General features: G+C 55.7%; 1 protein-coding gene and 1 long non-coding RNA gene across 13 annotated transcripts in view; one reads left to right on the top strand and one right to left on the bottom strand.

The window, feature by feature from the left end:
- AGPAT3 (1-acylglycerol-3-phosphate O-acyltransferase 3) overlaps nucleotides 1-27,548 on the bottom strand; it is a 98,339-nt gene that overhangs the window by 27,397 nt on the left and 43,394 nt on the right. Inside the window, exons 1-2 of one of the 11 annotated variants that reach the window (XM_023630261.2) lie at nucleotides 4,323-4,433; nucleotides 3,624-3,701 (exon numbers count right to left, since the gene is read on the bottom strand). The exons of 5 other annotated variants lie outside the window; for them this stretch is intronic. The gene's annotated coding sequence lies outside the window, so the exon portion shown is untranslated. Of the gene's footprint in view, nucleotides 1-527; nucleotides 795-3,623; nucleotides 3,702-4,322; nucleotides 4,434-17,310; nucleotides 17,412-27,548 lie in introns of those variants that run through there. 5 more of the 11 variants (XM_070252192.1, XM_070252191.1, XM_023630262.2 and 2 more) reach the window with 5 other exon arrangements.
- LOC102150889 (uncharacterized) lies at nucleotides 792-2,884 on the top strand. Of its 2 annotated transcripts, none has more exons than XR_011432863.1 (3): nucleotides 792-937; nucleotides 1,061-1,139; nucleotides 2,472-2,884. It is a non-coding gene; the product is annotated as an uncharacterized lncRNA (long non-coding RNA). The 2 variants fall into 2 exon arrangements; XR_289583.4 differs by having other exon boundaries at nucleotides 813-937; nucleotides 2,450-2,884.

The raw sequence follows: 27,548 nt of genomic DNA, 5'->3' as shown, positions 1-27,548 counted from the left end.
ATCCATCTACCTATACATTCACCTACCCACCTACCCATCCACCCACCTATCCATCAACCCACCTACCCATCTACCATCCATCCATCCATCCATCCATCCATCTCTCTACCCACCCACCCACCCATCCACCTGTCCACCATCCCATATTTGAGTGCCTATACGTGCAGTGTGCAGAGCGGACCTGGTCTGCTGCGAGGTGGCTGAATGGAAAGGCCATGACGGCTGACTACACGGTAGGTTGGGAGGGGAGTACACTGGGGTTGAGTCCTAGGTTTTTTGTTTGTGTGTGAATAGTTCTATTGTTTCCAAGTCAGTAAACACGGGAGGAGAAAGTCTATGAACAGGACTGACTATTGGACACAAAGGATAGTAGAGAGATATCATCTCAAATATTTTTAAAGTATCCTAAAATAATTTAGGTGGCAACGTTTACTATTTAGAACACAGCCAAGAACCCGGCATAACCCCCAAGGCCTTCTGAGCCGCCAGCCTAGGTATGGCCAGTAAAGGGAACACACTTTACTCACAGTAGGGCTCCTCAGCTCCGGAGCCGCCCCTCCCGCTCCTGCGTCAAGCACAGTGGGGACCAGCGTGACCGGGGGCTTCCCCGGCCCACAGCCAATCCGAAGCACCAGATGAGAACAGAGGGAAAGGCGGATGCTGGAGGCAGACATCCTGCTGACGGCAGCACACGGGGCGGCGGCAAGCCCGCGACCTGAGACGGCACCACCTCAGAGGGTCCAGTGCTGGGACCAGGTGTACAGACCCTGCGGCCGCTCGATGACATCACTAATGAGAACATAATGCAGCAACTGTCCCCCTAACCCCGCACAGCGCTGAGAGAAGGGGCTGCAGCACACGCCCGGGCCAACGAAGAAGACTGGAAAGCAGGGGAGGCGTTTCCACGAGTCCAACCAGAGTTTCACATTCGACAAACGTAATCCTATTGTTGAGGGTTAAAGGGGCCAACTTCAGTTCTTGGGTAAATTCACTTACAGGGGCCACCTTATCTTTCAGTAAGGCTGAAAAACATGACATTTTTTTTTGCATCTGTTGCCAGTCCCACCTCATCAGCATTTGGAATCACCAAGAGGTCAGGAAACGGAACAGGGAAGTAAAATGATCACTATTTGCAGATGGTAAGTTTGTATCCTATAGACCCAAGAGAACTCACTGCCACCAAAACGCTACTGTAAACCGTGAGAGATCACAGTGATGTTGAGAGGAATAAAATTAATACAGTAGGCAGAAATCAACATTCTACTAATTTCAATAACTAGCTTTAACTGAAGTAATAACAGGCACTAAGACAATGGAGAAGTTTTTTTCTTTCTGACTTACCAGTTCTAGGTCAGCTGCCCCAGGTGGTCATTGGGAGAATGGAACAACCTAGAAAGCCATGCCTGGAAGACGGGGGAGCTCCCAGCACGTGGTCTCAGCTCCCAGGCTGCTGGGAGCTCCGCCACCTGCGGTCATTTGGGCCCCAGCTGCTGGGAGCGCCGCCCCTGTGGTCATTTGGGGCCCAGCTACTGGGAGCTGCTGGGAGCCCCCAGGTCTTTAGTGCACAGCATCCTAGGTGGCTCCACCGTCCCTCTCCAGCAGGCAGAAAGGGGGAAACGGGAAGTCCAGGACGAGGGATTTCTTTACAGCCAGTGGGGTGCAAGCTCACAGTCCAAGCGCTTAGTGATCAGAAGATGAGGACACACAGCCCCGTCGAGTGTCCAGGCAGCCAGGGGAGTGTAGCCCAGTGGGCATGCTCCACGTGAACATGCAAAACGGAGGACACGGTGGAGGAGAAGACCTCGGCACATTTGCAAGAAAAAGACAAAAGGGCTAGTCACAAACTTCACAAGACATAAAGAAAGCCTGTAAGAGGAAACCTTAGAACATCCTGAAAGATACAAAAGCAGAAGAAATGGAAAAACACTGCGCAACAGGTGGCAACAATCACCCTCCCTGTGCTCACGCCCTCTGCAAAGCTGCGCCCCGGCCCTCCCATCAGGACACAGCCTGGGCCCGGCCCCTGGAACCGGGGCTGGCTTCAGGGCTCACCCCAGATGACTCCCAGCCTGGGCCTTCAGAGGCCATGCAGCTTCCCCCTACCCTCCGGGCCACCAGGTGAGGAAGCCTGGGCCAGCCTGCAGGAAGATGGGCCACACGGGGCGGAAATGGATCCACAGCCCCAGGCAGGCCGCCAGCCGACCGCAGCCACCCAGATGCCCCAGGAGAGACCAGCAGAAGAACACCCTGCTGCGCCCAGCACAGACTGGAGACCCACGGAATTGTGAGCCAATAAAACGGCTTCAAATTGGTTAAATGGCAATAGAATGGTTGTTTTAATTGGCCACATTTTGAGGTGGTTTGTTAGATATTAGTACATAAATGACACCCAGACCATTCTTTCTAAGTTGATTTGTAAATGTAATTGAGTCAATTAAAATCTCAACAGGTCCCCCACCTGTCACCCCCAGATCCAGACAAGCAGATTCTACAGTCCACGTGGAAAAGCAAACAGGAAAGAAAAGGCATGAGAAAGACCCAAGGAATAGCCCTAAAAGACATCACCACATACTACGAAGCCTCGAGAATTTACTGTGTGGTCCTGGCCTCTGAACAGCCTCGCAGACCCATGAAACACACTAGCCAACAGTGTGCGGCTGTGAGAGGCCGTCCAGAGGCCCTGGGCACCTGGAGCAGGTGTGACCTGCAGCTGCGGGCAGGGGACTTGGAGTCCGTGTGCACTGAGCATTGCGGCAGGCCAGACCAACAGCACACCTCGCCCATGTAAGCACTCTCCGCTGTATCTGTATTTAGGCAAGTTTGTATTTCTATTAGTATTTAGACACTGTTACAATAAATAGAATACAGAATTAACTTAAAACCACTACTGGGCTCGTGGGAATCCTTTAGCATTACATAATTTCTCCATTAATGGGTAATGAAGGTGTAAGTAAATGACACCCCCAACCACGCCTCCAGGCCTCGACAGCAGAACTCTGCTTTTGGAGAGTGGGGTCGCCGTGGGTGCCCTCCCGCCACCTGGTTCCTGATGAGAGGGCTCTGCTATTGCAGCTGTGCACGTCCCGGGAAGGGAGTCCCGCCCCAGATCTCAGCCATAAAGGTAACCCCATCTCCATTCGAGCAACTGCTGGGCACGCGGCCCCGTTCCAGGCAGTGGGACATCAGGGAGGAGCCTGCAGGGCCTCGAGGAAGGCGTGTGCTTTCTTAAGACAAGAGAAATCCCTCTAGCACTGCCCCTTCCCTCTCTGCCCTCCTGGAGTTGGGGGCGGAGGGGGGGGGGGGTCTGAAGGTGCAGGAGCCACCTGAGGAGCATGAAGAGACAAGAATGAGGACAAAAGACCCCATGTGGGCAGAAGGTGGCAGGCCCCAGGCCCTCTGAGGCATCAGTGAGCAGCTGAGTCCAAGCCAGCGGCTGTCCCTTCAAGAGGCAGAGAGGACAAGGGTCGCTGCTGCTTAAGGTGCCGTTTCTGTGACTTGCGGTTGAAATGGCCCCTGGTGCACCCCCGTCATTTCTGTGACTATTACTCCCGTGGGTCTGGCATACAAGATCCTGGCGCTGGGTCCCAGTTTGCCGAAGGATGCCTCATCTTTGCTATACGTACACACGTGACAAACAGCAGCATGACTTCTTAATCCTGCGCCACTCACAGGTCTTATGAGCTGCCTTGGCGAGAAGTTTCCTGAAAGAACGTGGCAAGAAAGCTTGTATAGCACTTCACCTGACAGTCTCATCTGAGAATTGCAACATCCTGTCAGACATGCAACAGGCCAGTCCAGCTTGCTAGAAGGAGGAAGTGACTTTGGACTCAGGAGAAGGGAGAATGCCGTGTCTCTGGATCTCACTATAGACACGTAGGGGCATCATTCCAGCTAGCAGAGGTCAAACGAATACCTATGGGTGGCCCGGGTTGAAGGGCAGGAGCCATGCACAGCAGGCACCCAACCTGACCGCAGGTTACCAGAGGAGCCACGTGGATTACGGGTCCCTGGGGCCCCAGGCCACCTCCAAAGGAGGTGAGAAGCTCCCAGCCAGGTGCTGTCAGAGAAGGGAGTGTGAACCACAGACAAGGACCAGGACGGCAGAGAGCTGTCACTTCCCCAGTGGTGTCTGCCTCTGGGTCTGTCTCCACCACGGAAACGTGGGCCCCAGCAGGGAGGGGGTGGCTGGGCAGGGAGAGGGCAAGGCCTACGCCAGCCTGTGGACAGTGGGGGCGTGGGGCAGAACCCTAGGGACAGAGGGGGCCACAGTGCCACCAGAGGCAGCTGTGAAGGACCTCCAGGGCAGCTCACACCCCACCTACCCCGATTCCCTGCGTTGCAGAATCTTTTGTCTTTTTGAGGCTGTTCTGATGGTTTCACCGGCTTGAGCAGTGGTGATGTCTGCGGTGGGAGGTGGGAGGCAGGTGAACAGTTCCTAGGCCTGGTGACTGCACAATACACCTGTGACAAGTCCCTGGGCCTGCAGGACACCGCAGGCGCCCCTCACGCCAGGGAGCCTGGCGGTGCCAGAGCAGAAGAGTGCTCTGCAACAGGGGCCCACTGTAGGACCGCGGTCCAAAACGCGCACCTGTGCACATGCACACACATGCACACATGCGTGCACACACACACAAAACAGTCACAGCTAAGTTGACTTGGACATAATCTTGTGACAATGAACTGCCTGCTGTAATAATGACATTTCACTCTTAGAGAAACAGAGGAGTGTTTCTCTATAATCATTTATACTATTTATTCTCTCTCTCTATATAATTATATATATTGTTTGCTCTATGATTATTCAATAAATTGGTTGTTAATGCACTTTTCTACAGCTACATTATATTTCACAATTTAAAAAGTTACATAGGAGTTCTGGTTTCCCTTCGGGAATGCAGAGAGCTTGTCACTCCCACTCTCACAACAAGAATAAAGCCAGACACATTGTAGTTCATGACTTCTTTTGGCCCCATCAGAGGTCTGAGGTCACAGGACAACCAACGAACAGGAAATCCGGGCCAGATGGGAGCCTGTGGGGGGTGGGACTGAGCCTCGGTTCCCTGGGGCAGACATGGGATGGGACGCGAGTAAGAGGCACTCAGCTGGAGCAGCAGAGACCCGGGGGAGCCACGCGGCTGGGAGGCTGGGAGGCCCCTGGGCTGTCGGTGGTGGCTCATCTCCTGCAGGTGACCCCATCCATCCTCCCCCGCCAGGCGTTACAGGGATGCGGGCGAGTCCTGAGAGAGCTTCTCCCGTACAAAGCCACCTACAGAGTGCATAGGTATTGAACAGTGTTTCCTATAGTGAGAACACAAACCTTAGAGGAGGAAAAAGGCCATTTACAAGGAAAAAAGCGTTCTCACATTTGCTATTAAAGAGGCATCATGATTCACTCAGAGAACAGATCTTAGAGCCAGCCCTGGTGGCCCAGCTCAGTTCAGTGTGCTCCACTTTGGCAGCCTGGGTTCGGTTCCTGCCTGTCAGCTGCCATGCTGTGGCAGTGGATCACACAGAAGGACGAGAAGGACTTACAACTAGGATATACAACTATGTACTGGGGCTTTCAGGAGGGGAGAAAAAGAGAGAGAAGGGAGATTGGCAACAGATATAGCTCAGGGTGAATCTTACCCAGCAAAGAAGAATAAAAACTAAAAAATAAATTAAATAGATTCTAGAAAAGGCAGGGATTCAAAATGGAATAAACTAAATGGGTTTCAAATACCTATCCTCGGCTCTGTTCAGAGCCCCCACATGTCCTCCTCCTCCCTCATGTCACTTCAAGGGTCCCACAGTGGCCCCCTGATCCCGGCGTGGTCTGGAAAAGGTCAGACTCATCCCCAGATATAGAAGGAGAGCCACCTGTCACTCGGCCGTTTGTCTCACATTTGAACTTCCCAGCTGAATACAAATCCAGAGCATCTCAGATACACAAATATCTGAGGTGAAGTAGAGGATAGTTTCTAAAAACAATCAGAGCTACAAACACAATGTTGAGTAGAAAGTGAACTGCAGACTGTCCTCAGGGAGCCCCAGCGCACCGGGTGAGACAAAGCCCACAGCAGGCTGCCCTGCCCCCTCGGGGGCTCAGGGAGGGGGAGGGGCTTGGGCTCTGGCTGCAACAGGGGGAGAGCTGGCCTGCAGGGTGGGGGAGAAGCAGGGGCCTGAGGTCAGAAACGACTCCCTTTTTGCCTCCCGCTACGATGAGAGCCTCTCTCACTCTGAAATCAGTTTTCCCAGTGAAAATAGGAAACTGCGGTGGATCTGATGAGAGTCTGTAAGCGGTCCCCCACTGCGAGTCCTGACCAGCACCCCACTCCTTCCTCAAAGGGCAGACACGATGACAGACACGTGGAGGGCATGCTGACATTCGTGCTCACTCTGTTTCCTCGAACGTGAATTCACCCCTTTCTCACGCTTCCTCTTTTCTTCTGCTTTCCCCAAATCCCAAAAAGTTTACACCAAAGCCGTTGTGTTCTCCAGTCTATCCCTAACAATGCCACTCCACAGCGGTCAGGATGGCAGCAGGCGTCTGGGGACGGGTCCCCGGGGCTGCGCGATGCCTCAGCCACCTTCCTGAAATGGGCACGTCCTTGGTGGGCAGGAGACCTCCAGATCTCGGAAGAGAACGACCAGAGAATGTGCTGAGACGCTCCCGAGAGAACACCGCTGCAGTTGAGGAATAAGCCTTGCTTTTCATTCTTTCCTAGGGAACCAACCTCTTTCTGTGACCCTTTCATGCAACCCTGCTTACGGAGGACAGGCCAGCAGCTTAGGGAAGACAGCCCCATCAGAGCAGACCTCTTCCCACATCCTTCCCTAAAAACTCAGAGAAAACCCACAGCAACAGGTTGACTGACCTTCTGTCCCGTCCCCGCCCCAGCAAACCTGCAGGGGGATGAGGGGACAGCCAGGGGACACACAGCACCTGCAGGGCAGTGAGGGGACAGCCGGGGGCACACAGCACCTGCAGGGCAGTGAGGGGACAGCCAGGGACCCATAGCACCTGCAGGGCAGTGAGGGGACAGCCGGGGACCCATAGCACCTGCAGAGCAGTGAGGGGACAGCCGGGGACCCATAGCACCTGCAGAGCAGTGAGGGGACAGCCGAGGACCCATAGCACCTGCAGGGCAGTGAGGGGACAGCCAGGGACCTGCAGCACCTGCAGGGCAGTGAGGGGACAGCCGGGGACCTGCAGCACCTGCAGGGCAGTGAGGGGACAGCCGGGGACACACAGCACCTGCAGGGCAGTGAGGGGACAGCCGGGAACACACAGCACCTGCAGGGCAGTGAGGGGACAGCTGGGGGCACACAGCACCTGCAGGGCAGTGAGGGAACAGCTGGGGACACACAGCACCTGCAGGGCAGTGAGGGGACAGCCGGGAGCACACAGCACCTGGAGGGCAGTGAGGGGACAGCCAGGGGCACACAGCACCTGCAGGGCAGTGAGGGGACAGCCGGGGGCACACAGCACCTGCAGGGCAGTGAGGGGACAGCCAGGGGCACACAGCACCTGCAGGGCAGTGAGGGGACAGCCGGGGACACACAGCACCTGCAGGGCAGTGAGGGGACAGCCGGGGGCCCATAGCACCTGCAGGGCAGTGAGGGGACAGCCGGGGACACACAGCACCTGCAGGGCAGTGAGGGGACAGCTAGGGACCTGCAGCACCTGTAGGGCAGTGAGGGGACAGCCGGGGACCTGCAGCACCTGCATGGCAGTGAGGGGACAGCTGGGGACCTGCAGCACCTGCAGGGCAGTGAGGGGACAGCTGGGGGCACACAGCACCTGCAGGGCAGTGAGGGGACAGCCGGGGACACAGAGCACCTGCAGGGGGCTGGCCCCTTCCCTGGCCTTTTCTCCATCTTTTTCTCTCCTCCACTCAAAAACTCAGGCAACCAGGGCCTGAGCTGGGAGTGACATCGTGGGACTCAGGCGGCAGGACACAGGGACAGGGTGGGAGCAGCCCCAGGCCCACACAGCACACACCTCCTGAGCGTAAAATAGCCACCAGTGGGTGGGCCGCCAGGGCGAGGGGCCTCCCTACACATCTCTGAGAGCAGCTCTTGGGGTGTCCAGTCCCGGGAGTGGGATGGGGACATGCATTCTTCCAGTGGTGGCATGTTAGGGCCTGGGGCACTGCTGTGCTGCAAACACGTTGCTACTTGGCACTGAGGTCGCAGCTGGTCACAGAAGGAAGGAGCGAGACAGGACAATGAACAAATCTGGGGGAGCTCGGGAAACGCCGAGGCCCGGCCCTCCCTCCCCCAGGCGGTGCCGCCAGCCCCCTCCTGATGGCCCTGCCTGTTGACGTAGCCCCATTCACACCCAGAGCCACGAGCCCAGGGGACATCGAGCATGGCGAGAAAGCAGTCACACAGCATGATCACCCACAGCAAGCTTTCCATCTGGTTGTCTCCTCATGATGGACTTAAATAAAACTATCTTCTGACCTTGCTAAAAACATTCTCCCACCTTCACTAAATGTGGCATTAAAACTGGCCCTCTCGCCACGGCATCCCTTTCTACTTCTGGAAATAACTGGCCGAGGTGACCATGGGACACGAGTGTCCATGTCCCCTTGTAACAGTGTTGCCAAACACAGGCTCTTCTCTCCGGAGGGCCGAGCAACCAGCTTGAGGCTCGACGTCTCTGCCCTCTAAAAACCAACCCCAACAAGCCCTGCACGTCAAACTGGATTAGCAGAGGCCATGGGAGCCCATGGGTTCCAGAAGCTTCCAGGTCGCACTGCAAGCACACGGAATGGCCCCTGGTACAGGCCATCATAACTCTGAAGACGCCTTGAGAGTGCTCAAGCTCCATGAATCACTTTCCTAGGATGGAGCCTTAAAACAGAAGGGCGGGGGCCAGCCTGGCGGCGCAGGGGTTAAGTTCGCACGTTCCGCTTCTCGGTGGCCCGGGGTTCGCTGGTTCGGATCCCAGGTGCGGACATGGCACCGCTTGGCACACCATGCTGTGGTAGGTGTCCCACATATAAAGTAGAGGAAGATGGGCACGGATGTTAGCTCAGGGCCAGGCTTCCTCAGCAAAAAGAGGAAGACTGGTAGTAGTTAGCTGAGGGCTAATCTTCCTCAAAAAAAAAAACAGAAGCGCGGACTCCTGCCGGCGCGGGCTGAACAACACCGGGCAGTGCCGCCCTCGGGACGCCTCCTCTTCCGCAGGGCGAGCTGCACGCCCGCTCCTGTCCTTCAAAAGTCGCGGCCTCAGCCCGGAGTTCAGCGCTAGGGAGCCCTAAGGAAACGAGGAGCCGAGTGGGAAGGTGACTGTCTCCAGACAGTCATGCGTGCTGCGGGTGACACCAAAAGACGGGCGCCACGAGGCGCAAAGCCACCTCGCTGGGTGCTTTTGGCCGTCAGAAATCAAGCGTGACGAGGACTGACGAACATGAAGAATGCGTCCACCACAGTGCGGCTGAAAAGGTGCCTACACCTGCTGTTACGCGACACGCACACACACCCTGGAAAAACCTGAACCAATATGCCGCGGGAGTGTCTCTGGGTCATGAAACAGTAGGAACTTTTGGGGTACCTTTCTATTTTTCATTCAACTGTTTTGGCACAGACTAATTATCACTTATATAATTATAAATGTATTAAAAGCAAAAAGTCATCTTTGAAGTTAAAACTGCTTTAAGGAGTCATTGATAGCAGATAACGATGGAAATATTTCACGGACAACACTGCGTAAGTTAACCGTTTCTGAACCTGGCCCGGCTTAGCAGCACCGCCCCCAGGCCCGTGAGGGGCACCCCGCATGCGCTGCTCTCTGCCAGCGAGTCTGGCGACGTCTGATACCGCCTGCTGCTCCTCTAGGAGCTCACCTTCTGATAAAGCTGCCCTTTCTACTGGGCAAGCATTCCACACCAAGCAACGAGACAACGCTCAGAAGCAACCGCCCTCTTGGGGAAGCCCTCAAGGCCTGTCTGCGGAGGGTGTGAAGGAGGGAGCCAGAAAGAGGATGGCAAAGGCTGCGAGGAACGCAGGACGCTGGGCGTGTTGGCCCCACCACTAGAGAGGTGGCTTATCCATTGCACTAGTTTTAGGGATGTTTCTTAGATTAAATGAAACTAAAAAGTTAGACTAGAACTTGCTGGCTCCACGTGTGTTTTCAATTAAATGGTCAACACAGGGCCCCCCGATTCCAGATATGTGGCGGAACCTGCCCGGAAGTTCAACCATTCCAATCAATCTTCCAACAATAAGACAGCTTTTATCTAAAAAACGCCAACGACTTGGGAATGATTTTGCAACATTTAAATTTTTTCAATTGCTTTTAATTTTTAATTCCTTCTAATTGCATAGACACTCCAAGTCCTCCCCATACACCTCACAGAACTGCTGGAACATTCTAACAGAAGGACACTTGCACCCACTCTGCCCAGTCCCCTTTGGAAAATGCACCCCGGAATCATTGCTCTTCTCTCCTGCATAACTCCCTCACTCCCGGGACACTGATTTTTCTGAATCGTAACAAAGAACAGGCCTGCTGACTGAACAAGAAAACAACAACGCCCTCCTGCTACGAACGCCTTGCTTCATCATGAACGTCCTGAAACACTGATGCCACCAGCAGCTGCCATTTCACATGCACTTGCAGGCCGGGACCTTCAGAACAACAGCAGTGGAACACAACCAGGTTTTCTCTAGAATCCAATGCTTGAGCACAATCCAAAGTGTGATCACTCTACACGTGTCACGGAGTTTGGACCCTGGGACCAAGAAAAGTAAACTTTCATTCCATGACACTCCTCCTACTTTCCCCAGGACCCTTCCCTTCCCCGTGAGAATGTGGCTGAAATAAGGCACATGTTCAGCAAGAATGCTCTGACTCAAGTTTTTAACTTTCCTATCACTTTCCCTACTTCCTGCCCACACCTTTGTAAACAGCCCCTTTATTAACGAAATCCTCCTCACTTTACACAGTTCGAATACCTTTTGTTTTCTCTCAGGACCCTGAAAAAGAATGAAAACACAAATTATGGCAGTCTCAAGATAGGCCAGGCTTCAGAAAATTTAACTTCCGCTCATCCTTTGTAAGAAGACTACTTGAGGATGTAGCTGAGCAAAAGAAGGAAAAATCCAATGAAAAGGAAGACACGGGATTTAAGAAAAAGAAGAAATGGCCCAGTTATGCAATGAGAGAAACGCCTGGATAACAGCTTTATAGATTGCCCTGGAAGGAAACCGGTCCAAATTAGAACAGAAGTCTCTCAGGAAGAATGCAGAATTTGTTCAACAAAGAAGAAGATTAAGGAGCTGGAAGATTTTGGTATTGAAGAAAGAATACGCTTCTTTTCTCAAAAATAAAAAGCAAAGCAATTAAGATTTTCAAGGAATAAAAAATGGTATGCAAGGAAATTGTGATCCAAATGTAAATCCAGTTAACATGGGGCATGATTTCCCACAATCGGTTTAATGAAGAGCTTAAATCTTCCTCCTCCAGCAGCAAAGAGTTAACGCCTCAGCATTCTAGTTCCTTCTCTGTAGTGTCTGCAGCAACTAATTTTTAACAATTTTATTGTGAATGCTGTTTCTGGACTTTCAATATTTAGAATCAACCCATGAAAGAAGCATGGAGAACTTACTTATAATTAAAGAGCAGACTATAAACATCATAAGCCTCAATTATTTTACATAATGGGGGTCAGGAGATTTTTGTCTAAGTTGATGCAAGAAAAAGTGGAAGTTTAACTACATCAAGGTTTTAAGGGAACAGTAAAATAACTAAAAACAATAAAATATCCAAACTCGGCGGCAGAGTTGGAGAGAAGGCAGCAGGCGCGTCAGCTGCCTGAATCCCTCATTGCACACAAGTACTGTTTGCGAGGGTGAGGGGTTGTCTGTCGTGTTCACCGACCACCAGAAATCCAGAGCAGTGCCGGGCACATGGGAAACGCTCAGTAAATATCAGTCGGGGAGCTGAATAAAACTAATAAATCAAGAAACAGGGGCATGTGCAAACTATCTAGAATGAGACCAGGACTCACTCTCAGCGGGCTCCTTTGCCGGGCAGCGGTGTGAGCAGGAGGCAGCTGGGAAACTGACTTCCCTTTGAACCACTGCACATTACGACTTTTATCGTGACAGAAGTGTAAAAACATGTTAGCGCAGGGGTTAATATTGATTATGAAATGATATCATCTTTAACGATGAACAGCCGGTCCTTTTGTAACTCAGTCGAGTAAAAATGACCTGCAGAAGGTTTCCACTCAGTCAACATGTCCGTGTCCGCTGCCAGCCGCAGGCGCCCTGGCAAGCTCTCCAGCAGAGGAGGAGCCTGCCTGCAGCAAGTGCCTCGGGCCCGGGCTCAGGAACGGGCTCCTGTCCCACGCCTGCGGCCTCCGCACATGACGTGATCATTTTGAGTTCCAGTTTCTTGTTCAAAGATGAGAATAAGATAAACTTTTCTCCCAGTACTACGGGCTGGCTCTGAGCATTAAATAAGGGCATGCATGAAAACTCCTGAAAAATCTTCAAGGGAGAGAGTTCCTCCCTGCCTTACAAACAGACCGAGGTCTGAAAGATCCTTTAATGGCCAAATTTAAAAGGATGGTCAGGCTCCCAGGCCAGCAAACAAACGTGCTATTTTCTCTGCGAATAACAGATATTTGAATCATTTTGAGCAATCATAAAACTGCGTAATTCAGCTGCTAACCCCAAGAAGTGACTTGCTATGAGAGGGTTGCGTAGTCACATTAGTTTGGGAAATTCCGCGCGCCCCACTCCATTGAGACAATGGATGCGTACTCTGGGAAGTTCTGCAGGCAAGCACGGTCCGACCAGCTACTCTCTCACGCTGCACACTCGGGGAAGCCTGGCTCTCTCACTTGTCAGTCTCACCCCTCAGACGCTTTCCCCAGGCGTTCTGCATTAGCGAGCTCTTAACATCCACACAATGTGCTGTCCTGAAGGGCACGGTTGGAATCCGGTTCTTGAACCTGGTTAGAAATCACTAACATTGAAAACAGCTACTGCTGTAATTTCAAATATGGGTTTTGGTGCTAGTTTGTCTTTCTGAAAACAGTCCAGTGGGCTGACCACACTTTAAGTGAGAAAACGGGGAAACTTACCAACAAACCAGGTCTGGGAGCCCTTGACAGGTGGCACTGACCACCCCTGACACACAGGCGGGGTGTGTGGGCACGTGTGTGTGTGTGAGCGCGCGTGTGCACATGTGTGTATGCAGGACAGTGGCTTGAGAGCGATTCCCGCTAGGGCCTCCCGACACATCTCCACACACTGTAGACGAGCTGCGAAAACGTCTCTCTCACATGAGGCCATCGCTCAGGGGCGGGAGTTCTTTTCTTTGAGGATGAAGAGAATGCGTAAGCCAAGGTACTGAACAGCTTCAGCAACAAGGTCGATGAACTCAGTAAATATTTAAGATTCGAGAGGAGGGCAACACAGCTCTTCCCACTTTCTCCCCAAAGAGAAGGCGGCTGGCCGCCACCTCAACTCCCCGACGGCCTCCCTGCTCCAGCAGCGACGGCACACGCCTCTCCCTGGCGGCGGGCGGGCGCAGCCAGAGGGCATTTTATCGGCTCTCGGGTGGTGCCCAACAGTATGTGGGTCGGCAGGTTACTTTAACCTCGTTATTGAGCAGTTTAAAGAAGCATGCTCAGATTTTATGGTCCAGGGCGCACGTCATGAATCTTAATGAATGCAGTGTCTGAAAGCATTTACTGGTGACACTGCTGAATGAAAACAACGGGGACCTGCGAGAGGTGGCAGATGCACAGCTGGGAGCTGGAACCAACGTTTCTTCCGTGTCCTAGGCGGGTCCTGGGCTCTAACATCCAAGGCTGGGCCAGGGCTTACTGAGCAAAGCACAGGTGCAGCCCAGCCACTGTGCCCTGACGTGGCAGCTCTGCAGACCCGCAGGGGACGTGGCTGTGCTCCCACGCCCTCGCTCATCCGGTCAGAGGCTCTGTGTGGCACCTTCTGTGACCGTGTAGCTCTGCCAGACTTCCCTTCAGAAAGAGACCCGCCCTCACGGGGTGGGGACATCTACCTCCCAGACCACACACTGATCATGTCCAGTCCCCTTGCTAGCAATGGGTTCACACCTGGGCACCAGAGGCAGCCTCTACAGAAAGCATCCTCTCCCATGAGAACAGCAGATGAGGAGAGGGCCCCTCTCCTGGATGCTGTGACGTCAGGGGTGGGCAGCTGTAGCTGTTGTGGCCACCCGTGCGTGGCAGGAAGATGCCATGGGGCAGGGCATAGGAAAGAACGAGGGTCCCTGCCAGCACCTTGGAGCCAAGATTTATATTTTCTGCAGCTCAAAACAGCCCAGCAGAGGTCATGAGGCTTCTCTTTGGAGCGCTTCCAAACTCGCAAAGGCGAGCAGCCTCAGAGGAACAGAGGGTTCCCCTCCAGCACCTTCCAATGCAGAAGAGGGCCGGGGCTTTGTCACGTGGGGGCCGGGCTCCCAGTCAGTGGTCACGGGGGGCAGGAGGGGCGTGCTGTACAGGAGGGCCTTCCTCCACGCCAGCTCTGAGCCAGAGCCAGCCCAGAGCGGGACACGCCGTCACCCGGGAGACTGTAGCTGAAAAGGCAGCCCCGAGTCCTGTACTCGCTGGGGCAAAGACGGTTCCAAAGACCCAGAGAACAAAACCTCAACATTTTCTCCCAGCTCTGAGGTCAGGGATGAGAACCACCTAGGTGTGGCTGACTGACTCCTCCAGCCAGGTCACAAGCTTCAAGAATGTTCTCTGAACAGAGTCTCTCCCTGTTTGTGGATCAAGCGATTATTTAGTGGCTGGGATGGGTGTTAGCAGCGGAAATGTCAGAGGACAGATGGGCTAGAGAACCCGCGTGCACCTCCCCTGGCGAGGGGGGAGGTCTGCTGGGTGGGCACGCGACAGTGTCCATTTCCCGGTCAAGCCCAACTCTGACCAGTGCTGCCCTGCCCCACTCGGGACCAGCCGGAGGCGGCCTTCGGAACCCACCGAGCCGCTTCTCCTGGTGCTGCCTTGGCGGCCATGGGTAATGGGTGACCAGGGGGGTGAGCCCTCGATGTCACACACCTCCTTCCACCAGGGGCTCGAGGGTGGCCCCACGCGGCAGCCACCTGTAGGCTGTGGGGCTGCCCACCTGTGCGGGGCCCTTCACTCCCCAAAGCGCCTCCAGGTTTATGATCAGGTAAGTAGCCGCTCCTCCTGCGGGGGCTCCTGGGGTCTGAGGAACCCCCTTACCAACCCCAGCCCCTACCCCATGCTCGTGGAGGCTGCAATTCCTTATGCAAAGGACAGAAGTCTCTCGTCCCCTCAGCTGGGCTAATTCCTCCCCTAAACCCAGGCTTGGGTTCCTTGTAATTCTCTTTGTGAATCTTACCAATCATTTTCACATAAGGCCGAAAATGCAAATACCTCTGGGGCGTAAATTCACTCTAAGAAGTAAATGACTACCCAATCGGAGGAGGACGGGCCAGCCCTGCCTCTGCCGGCCTTGCTGCCCTGACGCCACGGTCTCTTCAGAAGGGGAAGCAGCCTTAATCGGGTCGACAGGAAAGGAAGCTTCCAGACCAGAGAGAATTGCCAACCGCCCAGGCGCGTCTGAGGAACAAAAATAATCCAGAGCCAGAGCCTGTGGGACAGCCGACGTCTCTTCACAGGAAGCGACCCCATTATCCAGCTCTAGAAAATAAAGTCAGTGCAGACCCAGGGTTCTGGGTCTCCCACAGGTACCCCAAGAGCACGGCCATCATGCGGGCACCGCCCCGCCTGGACCGCTCTGTCCTGCAGTGCCAGCACTGTCGGCCCCGTGTGCACAGGTCACCGCACAGAGACAGGGCAGAGATTGGCATCCATTCTACAGACGGGAACTGGGGCTCAGTGCACACACGCCCATTTACCGTCGCAGCCTCCCATGGGGTTGGGCTGGAGCCGAGCCCCGGAAGCCCAGGCTGGTGTGGCCATGACACCTCACCGGTTCCCACGTTCGCAGCAAGAACGCGTGTGCGCTCCAGTCACAACCGCCGGGAAGGGTCGTGGCTGATTCACCATAACCCAGCTCGTCATTTATGGGTGCAGCAGGGTGTTCTGCTTAATTTATGAACCACCCTGTAAATCAGCAACCCCACCCCCACCCCGGGAGACGTGAGTTAAGAGGGAGAGAGCGATGGGGAAGCAGCGGGGCGGCCTCGCTCGAGCATCCGCTTTACTCTTTCTCTGAACGTACGAGCCCCACCCATATGCTACTTGACGGGCTAAAACTCTGAACTTCTGCAGGACATTTCAGACAAAAAAATTTTCACCGAAGGGTAGGATAACCCCAAAGGACCTGGCGAGGCGGGGTCAGCCCAGCTGCGCTCTGGAAGTAACCAGAAGATGGGAATGTGCTTCCGTCTCCACCACGGGGTCCCCATCCTGGGGGCAGGACGTCTGTGACATGTGGAAAACAGGAGGGGGAGAGCAGAGGGAAGCAAGCCCCGACCCAGGAACCCCTCCCCAGGCTGGCCAGCCCAGCCCGCCACGCTCACCAGTAGAAGTAATAGGCGAGAGCCACAGCCACCAGGGCGGCGCACACCCCTGAGAAGAGGCAGGCCGAGCAGCTGGCCAGCATCTTCGGACCCCCTGTCCCGGAGCTTCGGAAGGTCAGTGGAAAGGAGACTGGAGGCGGAAGTGGGGTCAGCCTTCGCCAGAGGATGAGGAAGAGGGATTACCCAGGCCCGCCACCTACGTCTCACGGGCCATGGCTGCTAAGACCACCTGCTCCACAAGAGAGGGGCACGCGCACTCTGGACGTGCCTTCCGACCTGCAAGTGAGGCCCAGAGAGCGACTCACAGGAAGACAGGAATCCCTGAGGGCAGCACACGAAACGTGGCCTCTCCTCGGCCGCTGTGGGCTCTGCCGGCGCCGCTAATCCAATAAGCGGCTTTGCTGGCGCGGCTGTAAACAGGTGGCGTCACGGCCGGCCGGGATGCAGGTCTGCAGGCGGCCCCTGCACCTGACCCCAGGCCTGCAGACCCAGAGCGTACATCCGTCCCCCAACCTTTCAGAAGCCACGGAGACCCCGACAGCACGACAACTCTGATACCAGCATGGCCTGGGGCGGGGTCACAGGGTGAGCTAGGGAGGCTCAGCCCAAGCTTGTCCACTGGGCCAGAAAGACCCTGGAAAGGCCTCCGAGGGATGGACAGACATCCTCTATGTGGGGCCAGGTCCCTGCTCAAGGGTTCCCCAGGCTCCCCACCCGGACGGACAAGGGCTCCAGAGGCCACACATGTGACACCACGTTCCCGACGCCAGGCCCCTTGTTCCCGAGTGAAGAACTGTGGGGAAGAGGCACACCTCTCATTCTCCAGAAAACGGCCTTGAATAACTGGATCAGTGGATGAGCAGACACGCACAGGTCGGCTGCTCCCCATGGCTCCCCGTCAGATCTGCAATGACAGAGCTGAAACGAGAGAAAGCGATGAAGGGACAAACGTGCCCAGAACCTGCTCCCAGTGCAGAAGGCCCTCAACAGACACAAGAGGGACAGGAAGAGAGGTCTTCCTGCGAGAGCATCTGCTGGATCCTCTGGCTGAGGGATCCTCCTTCAGGGCATCACGCCGTACTGGGACAAAATGGCAGTCATTGCTGTGTGCATCTCCCGTGGCAGGTGACACAAAAGACCTACTTGCAAACAGATGACAGCCCAGGCCACCTGCGCCCACCTGGCCACAGCCCCTCCCACCCCACCTGCGCCCTGCACAGCGGGAGGACCCCACGGCTGGAAACACTGGACCCCGCCCCCTGTGCTCCCCAGGGGGTCTGCAGTGTGCCAACGTGCCCGTGGGACCCAGAGGCGGCTGGGCCTGGGCCCTCTGGATGGTTACTGTAAGGCTCCTTCCACAGGCATCTGTCTGTCGCCCATACCCTGGCCTCTGGCCCAGAGGCTGCGAGGAGACAGGCGGGCGTTGCTCCTCCACTTGGCCCCCTGACGGGGCTTCGGAGGATTGCCCTGAGCAGCACACTGCTGGCTAAGGCTTTCCTACTCCCTAATCCCCAAAGCAGCACGAGAAGCTGCTGACCCGGGAGGACCCCTCCTAAGCAGCCGTGCGTGCTCTCCTAGAGGTGACAGCGCTCCTGGTGACGGGGAGGCCTGAGAGGCAAGGCCGTGTGCCCTGCTGTATCCGGACCTCGGCCTTTCTAACAAACAATAACGAGAAACTCTCCTTTCTCGGAGAGCTGTGCAGTGCTCCACGTCTACACGACCGCGGCCCAAAGTCGGGCAGAGGCAGCATTAAGACCTCTGGGGGCCTCGGCGTGCCCGAGCCGTGGGGACGCCGGCCTACGAGGTTGTGCAGCCCCACCTTGCATCGCTCTCAGGCCTTCGGAAGGGCGGCCGGGGCCCTTGACTGGACGGTGGGAGGCAGCACCTGGAGTCGGCCTTTGCCCGAGGCCAGTTCTCATTTAAAAAGGCATTTGTGAGGACTTCCTGAGGCCGGGGCTGGCTCTGCCCTCCGCCAGAAAGGCTTTGTCTTCGGGAGCCCCCAGGACTTCACTGTGCCAACCTGCTCCTCCACAGTGCAGCCAGAACAACATGTCCAAAGTGGAAATCGGGTCATGGCCCACCCCCGGCTGCCACTGTGCCCCCCAACAGCCGCCTTCCGAATTCCAGCCCTTTCAGACTCACCCCACATCCTGTCCTTGTCCCCAGCGTCCTGCTGTGATTGCAGGCTGGGAGGCAGGCTGGCCCCTCGGCAGGAGGCTGGGTGGCCTGTGGGATTCCTGCATACCCCACACTGCTGCAGGCCCCTCTGAGCCCTTGTCCTGGAGACTGGACCCCTGGGGCTGCCTCCAGGCCTGTCAACAGCACCATGGCTCCCCAGCTGTGCTGGGTTCCCTTCTCCCGTTCTCTGCTGGCCTCTAGGCCCCTGGGAGCAGTGACAGGGCCTGCCCTCTGCTCCCGGGGCTCAGCATCGTCCCTGAGCACGGAGCTCCCGATGGGTTGGGGACAGAGAACAGAGGAACAGTCGGCTGCACCTGCATCATTTCCAGGCTGTGCCATTCCTGGTTCTCGATGCTGAGCGCGGGCGGGCTCGAGGGCGCAGGTCTGCTGATACGGCCCAGGCTCTTGCCCTTGCTTTGGACTGTGGAACTTTGGGGTCTTCAGCACATCACAGACAGAGCCCCAGAGGAGAGGGTCCCAGCGAGCCTTGGCCATCCGACTAGCGTCCAGTGCCAGCACCGCCCCCAGTTCCTGGCTGAGCCTCAGTTTCCTCAACTGCAAAATGCAAGTAATAACTGTACCCATGGCAATGGGTGGTGGCAGCGTTTACACAGGGACAGCAACTAGAGAAAGGCCTGGCATGGCAAATGCTGAAAACGGTTATCTCTGATGATGATGTCACCATCGTTCCCAAACCTCTGGCCGTGGAGGAGACAGCCAACAGAGATGACAAGGTGTCCCCACGATGTCTCTCCAGGCTAGGGACAGGACCGAAACAAAACCTCGGCCCTGTCTGTGGTTACATTAACTGCATGGAATGTGGAGATGGTTGCTGCTTCTTATTATGCTCTTTAATTATTCGTGTAAAACGCAGCAAGCCTAGAATGTTTAGAGTCTTGGTTTCACTTATTTTGAAATGTTGACATTGGGATTTTGTCAAAATTCTCCTCCCGTAGTGTTTCTGTTGAGTGGAGACACCCCCGAGTTGGGGTCCTGCCTGCCACTGTGCGGCAAGCCCGGGCTCAGGCCCCATCGACCAGGGGTCCTCACCCTCCTTGGCCTGAGAGCCACACCCACTGCCAACTTCACCCCGGCCTCTGTGTCACTCTTGGGGTTGTCATTCTCCACGTCTCTTTTTTAAGGTTAAGGAGAACAAAACTAATTTGAATGCATTGCACAAGAAAATGTCACAGGAATATAATATCTCTGCATTACTTCCCTGGACCTGAAAATGAATGATTTATACCAAAATATCAAAAGAGAAGACCTGGGAATCAGTTGATAGGATTTCCTGGTGATTTCCTCAGAGCAGCAACATAAAAGGGATGTTTTAAAAACTTGACAAAACCTTCTTTAGACTAGATAAACGTCCTCATGAAATTTCTGCTCTCCCTTTGTTACACGTGTAACTGAGAGAAACTCAGGTGAAGGCAATGGCTCCCACTTAGCCAGCAGCACGGCTGGACCGCCAGCGGGGAAGCAGGCAACGGCAAGTGAGCAGTTATTATTAGGTAGTTTCAAAGAGAACTTCTCATTCTTAGCCCCGCTGACACCCACCCCATCCAGTGGGGTACCCCAAGTTGTCTGCCCAGAGACGGTGAGGTGCACGGCGAAGGGAGTCCCTAGGCAGAGTCAGCCGCCCCTTCACCCAGCACCTGCTGAGCCCACGAGTTCCCGCCCTGGGAAACAGGGAGCAACCGCCACTTAAACATGCAGTAGAACCTCAGAGAGCGAACCTCCAGGAGGGAGCTAAAGCACGACCTCTGGGAGGGGTGCCTGAGGCTGGGGGAAGAGAGAAAGCCTGGCCTTGTGGGCCACCCATGTGGGCGTGCAGCAGCTGCCGGTGCTCGCGGGGTCCACGGTGGCACCTGCAGGAGCCATGCAGCGAGCCGTGCCTCTAGCCAGCTTCCAGAACAGACATACGATTCCCCTCTAGCGGAGGGCAGGTGGGGACAGCGGCGACCAGCCCTGTCCATGCCTGCTGGCAGGCCTGAGCGCCCGGGGCCTGGCCCCTCCCATTCCCTCTGTCACTTTTCCTGCCGTCTGAGCCACCCCCTCCCCTGCCCTGTTCCCTCTGCTCACCTGCAGTCCAGATGTGTGCGGGTCAGAGCTCTGACCCTTCCCCTGCCTCACCCTGGGCCCTCACAGAAACTAGGATCCAGCTTCTGCCAGCCTCACCCCTCCTGTCCCGGCCGTCCAGGGGGACCCCATCTGGAAACACCCCAGAATCGGGTGCTGACAACCTGTAAGTCAGCTGGGAGGGCTGGTTCACACTGTGGTGTGAGAGAGCACAGAGGCAACGGGGAGACTAAGAAAACCACAAAGGCAGGCCAAGATGCACTGGTGAGAGGTCAGGGAGACCACGCCCAGACACAGACGAGAGGCCACAGAGGCCACGCCAAGGTCACACTAAGCGACAGGTATACACAGGAGTTACTCATTCAAAGACCACACAGCTCTGCTCTGTCGGCACTCCCGCCAACTCCAATGATGCTGCCCAAGATCCCAAAGAGCCAGAACCAGGATCTGAACCCAGGTTGCGCTGACGCTGGCCCCGGAGCTCTTCCCTGCCCCCGGTGCGGCCAGTCCTACCCCAGACCCCCCAGGGGTGAACCCTGGCTTCTTCTGTCTCCAGCGGCTCCCAGGGGCCAGGGCTGTGTCCCAGCTGCTCCGAGCCTCAGACGCTGGCTGGTAAATCACAGTTCGTTACCCTTCTTCCCGTGGTTTCCCCAGAGACACATGTCCATTCCTGACATCAGAAACCTCGAGAAAATGGGTCCTGCCCAGACCCACAGAATAGCAGTGACGAGGCGGAGCTTCCAGAAGGAAAGGAGCCTCAGCAGTTATGGCTCTGCTCTATACCTCTGGCTCTCAGGACTCGCCAAGCACAGTTGTCCCAGGCAGCCGAGCCGCACCCCCTCCAAAGTCCCACTGCATTTATTAGGCTAACAAGACGCCGCCAGCCCACTGGGAACGTCATCTCACCAGCCTGTTTATCCAGATTTGGCTCAGCGTTAGAAGTGGGAGAGGACGTCGTGATGCCCGCTACGTGGTGCAGGACGACCAACAAGGGGGAAAGGTGCCACAAGCACTTGCTCAAGACTCCCCGGCCTCCCCAAGGCCTCACAGGGCTCCCTCCTGCTGAGAACGTCGAGCCCGCCTCACGCTCCGCCCAGGGTGTCTTCCCACTGACCGCTGCTGGCACGTGGAGCTCCCAGTGCTTTTTGGCTGCACTTACTAGGAAACGCTGTGCGTTTCTTGAGTTTTCCCCTCTGCTCCCAGGAAGAAGAGGAAGACGCAGTGTCCGCAGCCCCACACCGTCTAGAGAAGCATTCTCCGGTCCCACGCACGTCCACGCTGTTCTGGAGGACACAACCGAGGGCCCAGCTGAGGACACAACGGTGGCGCCTACAGCAGGCGACTTCCTGGCTTCACATGAGGAGCCAGGCAGTTTTGTATTCCGCTCTGCAACCCAAGCTGCCCTTGCACAGCTTTAAATACACAAATAAATAACAAAAATAAAGCCCCACAGGAAAAGGCTCTTCGCCCTGACTCGCTCTGGGGAAGAAGCCGCTGGTGGCAGAGCTCTGGGAACGGGGCTGGTGCTCTCAGGGACCGGCTGATGCAGCGCCCCTCCAATCCACCCCGGGACACACGGAGCACACAGGTTACTATGCAAACCAAACACGAGTAAACAGTCTGCGGTGTGAGCCCAGGAAAACCAGCGGCCAGGTCTCCCGAGCTCTGAAGCGTATTCAGAAACTTTCTACACCAGACGCTGTTTGTGCAACTCGCAATTATTCTGCGGTGCTGATGCAGGCCAGGGGGAGGAACACGCTCAGAGGGCGTGCCCAGGAGCAGGTGTCCTGGATAACGCCACACTCGTAGGTGGGGCTCGCTTGCTAAGGGTGGGCTACAAGACGACCAGCTCCCATCTGACAGGGGGTCACCCTGCAAAGTCTTCCGAGGCCTGTGACGGGCTCTCCGGCCCTCAGCCACCCTGGGCACCAGGTGTTCAGGTAATGAGAAGACACTTATTTTCTCAAGACTCTGCATTTTGGGACTGGTTGGCAGGCTTTGTTTCCTCACTGTGCGACCTTCTACGAGGCAGTGACGTGAGCGGTGGACGTGGTGAGGACGACGGGCACACAGCACTGAGGCTCCTGCAAGAACCAGCCAGTGGTTGTCGAAGAAGTGAAACCACAGAATGGCAAGAAAGAGAGCTGTGTGTGGCAAATCCCAGCCTGTTATGAGATGGAACCAAACAGCACGGCGTTCCGCGTGGAGCCGACACATCTTCATAAACTAGACACTGTTTCCATAACTGGCACCACCAGCTTAAAACTCACTCCAGACAGAAAACTCCCACACGGAAAGCAACTTCTAAACAAAATATAGTTTCAGACATGAAATCTGTTTGAACAATGATCATGAATCTTAAAATTCATATGCATCAGCTTGCTATGTTCCTAACCACTTCATCTAAAAATCACTATTAAAATTTCTATTGAACCTTCAGGCTGTGTGACTGGCATGCGGACGCGGCAGTCTGGGGGCGCACACAGCCCTCCAGAGAGCTGTCACCCTGGGCTTCCAATCCCTTGATGAAAGTTACCCTAATTCAAGAAAACAAAGCCGGGAGCTGTGCCCGGTGTGACACTGTGAGCATACAGGTCCGTTCTGCCACGTCCGCAGGAGTTGGGGCACAGAAGGAACCTGGAGTGGGGAACAGGGAATACCCAAGTGTTGATCTGACTCAACGGTGTGCGTTTGTTCAAATGACAGACAGACAGACCGACCATGCGGTGACCTAGGACACGGTTCTAAGATGCTCGATGTACTAAGTGGCAGGAGGAGTGAGAACCATCATATGCAACAAACCCTAGCGGCAGCATAACGCCCAGGGACAGCCTCTTACAAGAGGAGGAGGAAGCTGGGCTGGACCCAACCTCCCCCCTCCCCAGCAGGACCAGGGGCTGGAACACTGAGGAGGGGGGTGGGAGGCCCAGAGAGACCCGAAGCTGCTAGCCCAGGAGGGAAGCCCCATGGCGCTTCCGTCAGTACCCCGTGCCTGGGCCCTCCACGCATCTCTCCAGAGGGGATTCCGGGCCAGCAATGGGTCAGTGACGCGCTCTGGGCTGCCGTGAAGGGGCAAAGAGAGGGACCTTCCAGGCCGCTGAGGCGAAAGGACAGGGTGACACCCACAGTAAAGTGTCACACACTTACATGGACCCGCACACTTGCTCTTTCTCCCTGGATGGACGCACAGGTGGCAGGGGCCTGCGTGTCCCTTGATATCCTTTCCAACCTTCCCAGTATGCATTTTCCAAACAGTGCAGTTCGGCTCCGTCCCGCTTCCTCTGCAGCAGAGCAGACCGCGTCGGGGATGTGCTGGAAGCCGTTGAACCACGATCACCGAATGGGGCGCTCGGCTGGGGCCTGAACCACCTGCGCCGTCCCTCTCTGCTGACAGGGGCTGTCATCCCTCGAGGACGGCCGCCTCCGTTAGCTGAGTGGCTATCACGCGCCTGCTGCATCTGTGAGTGGCAGGCAGTGCCCAGTGGCTGGCAGACCCGCCTGACACCTATCAGCCCCCCACAGGAGGCAGCAGACCCTGGAGGTCACCGTCCTGTGCGGGGTGACGGCTGTCTGTAACTAGCGCCCCTGCGTGTGCGCTGGTCCCTGTCACTGGGCACCCGACGGCTCTGCATGCATTTGCTCAGTCACTCTTCATAGCACTCTTAGGAGGCGGACACTCTTACAAGCTCCATTTTACAGATGAGGAAACTGAGGTACAGAGAGGTTAAGCAACTTGCCCAAAGTCACACGGCGAGTAGGTGGCAGAATCAGGATTCTAATCCAGGTCATCTAACTGCAAAACTACCATTTCCACAAACAAAAACTGCACCCTAAAGAGCTAAGGAGCAAAACCCAACCAAGATGCTCCGGAAATGCCTATTCTCTCATCTCCACGGAAAGGTGGACCTCCTCTCAAGCTGAGAACACGCGAGCCTCAGGCGGGAGAGAAACCCGCTGTGGTTCACGAAGGGAGGGGCGAAGACACGCCCGGGAGAAGGCGGTGAAGCAGCAGCTTTCCTCCGCTGACCTCGAGAATCAGGTCTGAACAGACTGGGGCAGACCGCCAGAGACCCCCACCCAACCCGGGACCCCGAGAGGCTGCACCCGCTCCCAGCCTGCAGTCAACTAGCCCGTCCTGTGCTTTAGCTCAGATAGAACATTGCAAGTAAGAGAGTCCAACTTTTGAGCTCTGTTTTTTAAAGATTTTGTAAATTGATGAGATTTTGTAGATTAATAGAGAGTAAGACATTATTGCTGTAAAAAAGTGAAACTGCACAGAGGCGCACAGTAATAAGGGGTCTCCCAGCCAGAGCCCCTCCCAGGGCTGACAGCTGTGGGGTCTGGGTCTGTTCCGATGGATGTGGGTGTCCAATGCCACCCTCACTGTGATGCTGCGGCTCTGAGACTGGACTTTCTCACTCCGTGCTCCACACTGTGGCCTGGATGTCTGCCCTGGTGGATGGACAGGGGGTCCCCACAGCACCACTCGAGACCCAGCGGGAGGGCACTCGGGGGCCAGGTATAAAATTCCTGACCTGTATGTCGCCAGTTGACACTCAACCTTTTCCAAAAAACGGAGGCGAACCATTTTTTTTTTAACTTTACAGCAAAACAAAGCCGTGAACACAAACCGCCCCTCTGCAAGGCCCCTGGGAGTGAGGTGCCAGGATGTGGCTGAGGGCCCCTGAGGGCTGGCCCCACCCACCCTCCCCACACTCCCACCTCCGTCCTAGACAACTCTCCCAAACTGGCTGAGCCCCTCTCACAGAACTGACGGCACTCTCTCCAGGCGTAATTAAGGGACTGGCATCTGAGCCAGTGTCGTCAAACTGTCCAGGGCTGGGCACAGCCTGGAGCTCTTGGCCTCCCCGACTCGGCCCCCAGCTGGGTGCACCGATGGTCTCCAGGCCAGACAGGGCTCTCAGAACAAGAGTGTGAAACCAGGGCTGCCAAGTGTGACCTGTGGAACAGGTCTCCCCACCCTCAGTCAGCCCAGCGTGTAGAAAAAAATTTGAAAGAGAAGTTTTTTACCATGCAGATTTACAAAATGAAAATTTGCTAGAGGGACTCAACCTGACACACAAAAGGCTTTCAGATGCCCGGTTTCCGGGGAGAAACACCAGCTCCGCTCATTGCTGTTTCTACCCTAATACCTAGGAGTCAGTCCATGAACGATTTTTCTGATCAAAGCTTCCTTAGATTTCAAAATAAAAAAGTAATATAAATTACCATCTTTTTACTTAGAGAAATTTTCTCCTAAGCAATAAAAAAAATCTAGCAAGGAAAAAATAGGAAAGAAAGAGAACCAAAGTCTTTCCCCCAAGTCATGGGTGTGCATGTAATCCTTGTCAATCTGTAATTGCAGTTAGTGCAAACCCCACTTTATGCCCACATTCCCTGAAACTGTGACTCTGTCCAAGCCGAACGGTGGTTTCCACGGCACACCTGCCAGCAAGGCTGGAGGCATCAAACCGCCCATGACGGAGAGGGCAGAACCGCCGCCTGACCCCCCGCGGTGGCAGACCCTCCAAAAGAGACTCCACGAAAATTCACGCACTGAAGTTCGCAAGTAACTTCATCCCCTGTGCAATGCCCCATGGCTCGGAGCACCGACATTTTGTGCTCAGAAGCCTTGGTTAAGAAAGCTCCCTAGTTTTATTTTTGAACATGGGGATGCATTATTTTTCTAATGTTCAAAAAGAGAAAGAGAAAAGAAAAGCCCCCAGACCTCCAGTGGTCGAACCCACGGTCTGTACTGACCCGGAGTCTGACCAGCTTGGCGGATGGCCGGCCCCTTCTCTGCCCGCGGAGGGCAGAAGTGACAAAGTGACAGCTGGCGAAAGGCAGGCTCCTGCAGCTCCCCAGCTCCCAGCTGTGGTGCAGGTGCTCTGGGGGGCCCCGGCTCCCTGCCCCCGCTCCAGGCTCAGGAGGGGAGATGCGGCCCAGGACCCAGGGGAAGGAAGTCTAAAGTGCTTCATTGTTGAAAGTGGGCAGTGTTATTTTTGTAATCTTTAAGAGAGAATGGAGACAGGAGACAGCGCGAGGCCTGCTCCATTAACAGGTGACTGGAGAGCAGCCCTGTTTCAGGAGGGGCGCCACACCCCGCGCTGGGAGAGCAGCACCCTCACACAGGGCGCCAGGGCCCCCGAGGACCACTCCATCGGTGGGCCAGGCCCGAGGCTGGGCAGGAAGGTGAATCAACAGCCCATCCTTTGGTGCTGGCTGGCCTAGGGGACGGGCCACGGCACCCCGTGTGGCTGCATTTTCTGACACTGGGAGCAGAGGGCGCCGGCCCTTCAGTCCCCTCTGGGGAGGCCGCTGCTCACCCCACCATCCACTGAGCACTCAGTCCAGGGCAGCCCCTCCTCCCCGGGACCCCTGCCTATGGAGCCCCTACCCTCTCGCCCTCCTGCCCCAGCATCGCAGGGGCAGGCCCTGCCCCGTGGTGGGCTGCAGTTGCCCACGGCTGCCACACCTGGCGGGACACCTGGCGGGACACCTGGCTGGCCCTGGGGCTTAGAATCAGCAAGCCCAGCATCGCGGGACATTTAAGCCACATTCTTCAACAGATTAGTGACAAAGCTGACATTTTTTTACCTCCCCCAGTTCCAAATCAGAGACACCGGGGTTGTTTACCAGCCCCTCACTCGCCCATTTCTGCCTCCAACTCTCGTCTCGTTTGACAGGTGCTACAGCTTCATCCCCCTCTCTGAGCATCCTGAACACAGCGCACACTTTCGAGCCTCTTTCCAAACTGTTTCACAAAACAAGTTCCACCTGGGGAGAAATCCGA

The sequence above is a fragment of the Equus caballus genome, chromosome 26 (genome assembly GCF_041296265.1).
Source record: "Equus caballus isolate H_3958 breed thoroughbred chromosome 26, TB-T2T, whole genome shotgun sequence".
Classification (NCBI taxonomy): domain Eukaryota; kingdom Metazoa; phylum Chordata; class Mammalia; order Perissodactyla; family Equidae; genus Equus; species Equus caballus.
This window is presented reverse-complemented; position numbering and strand designations above follow the sequence as displayed.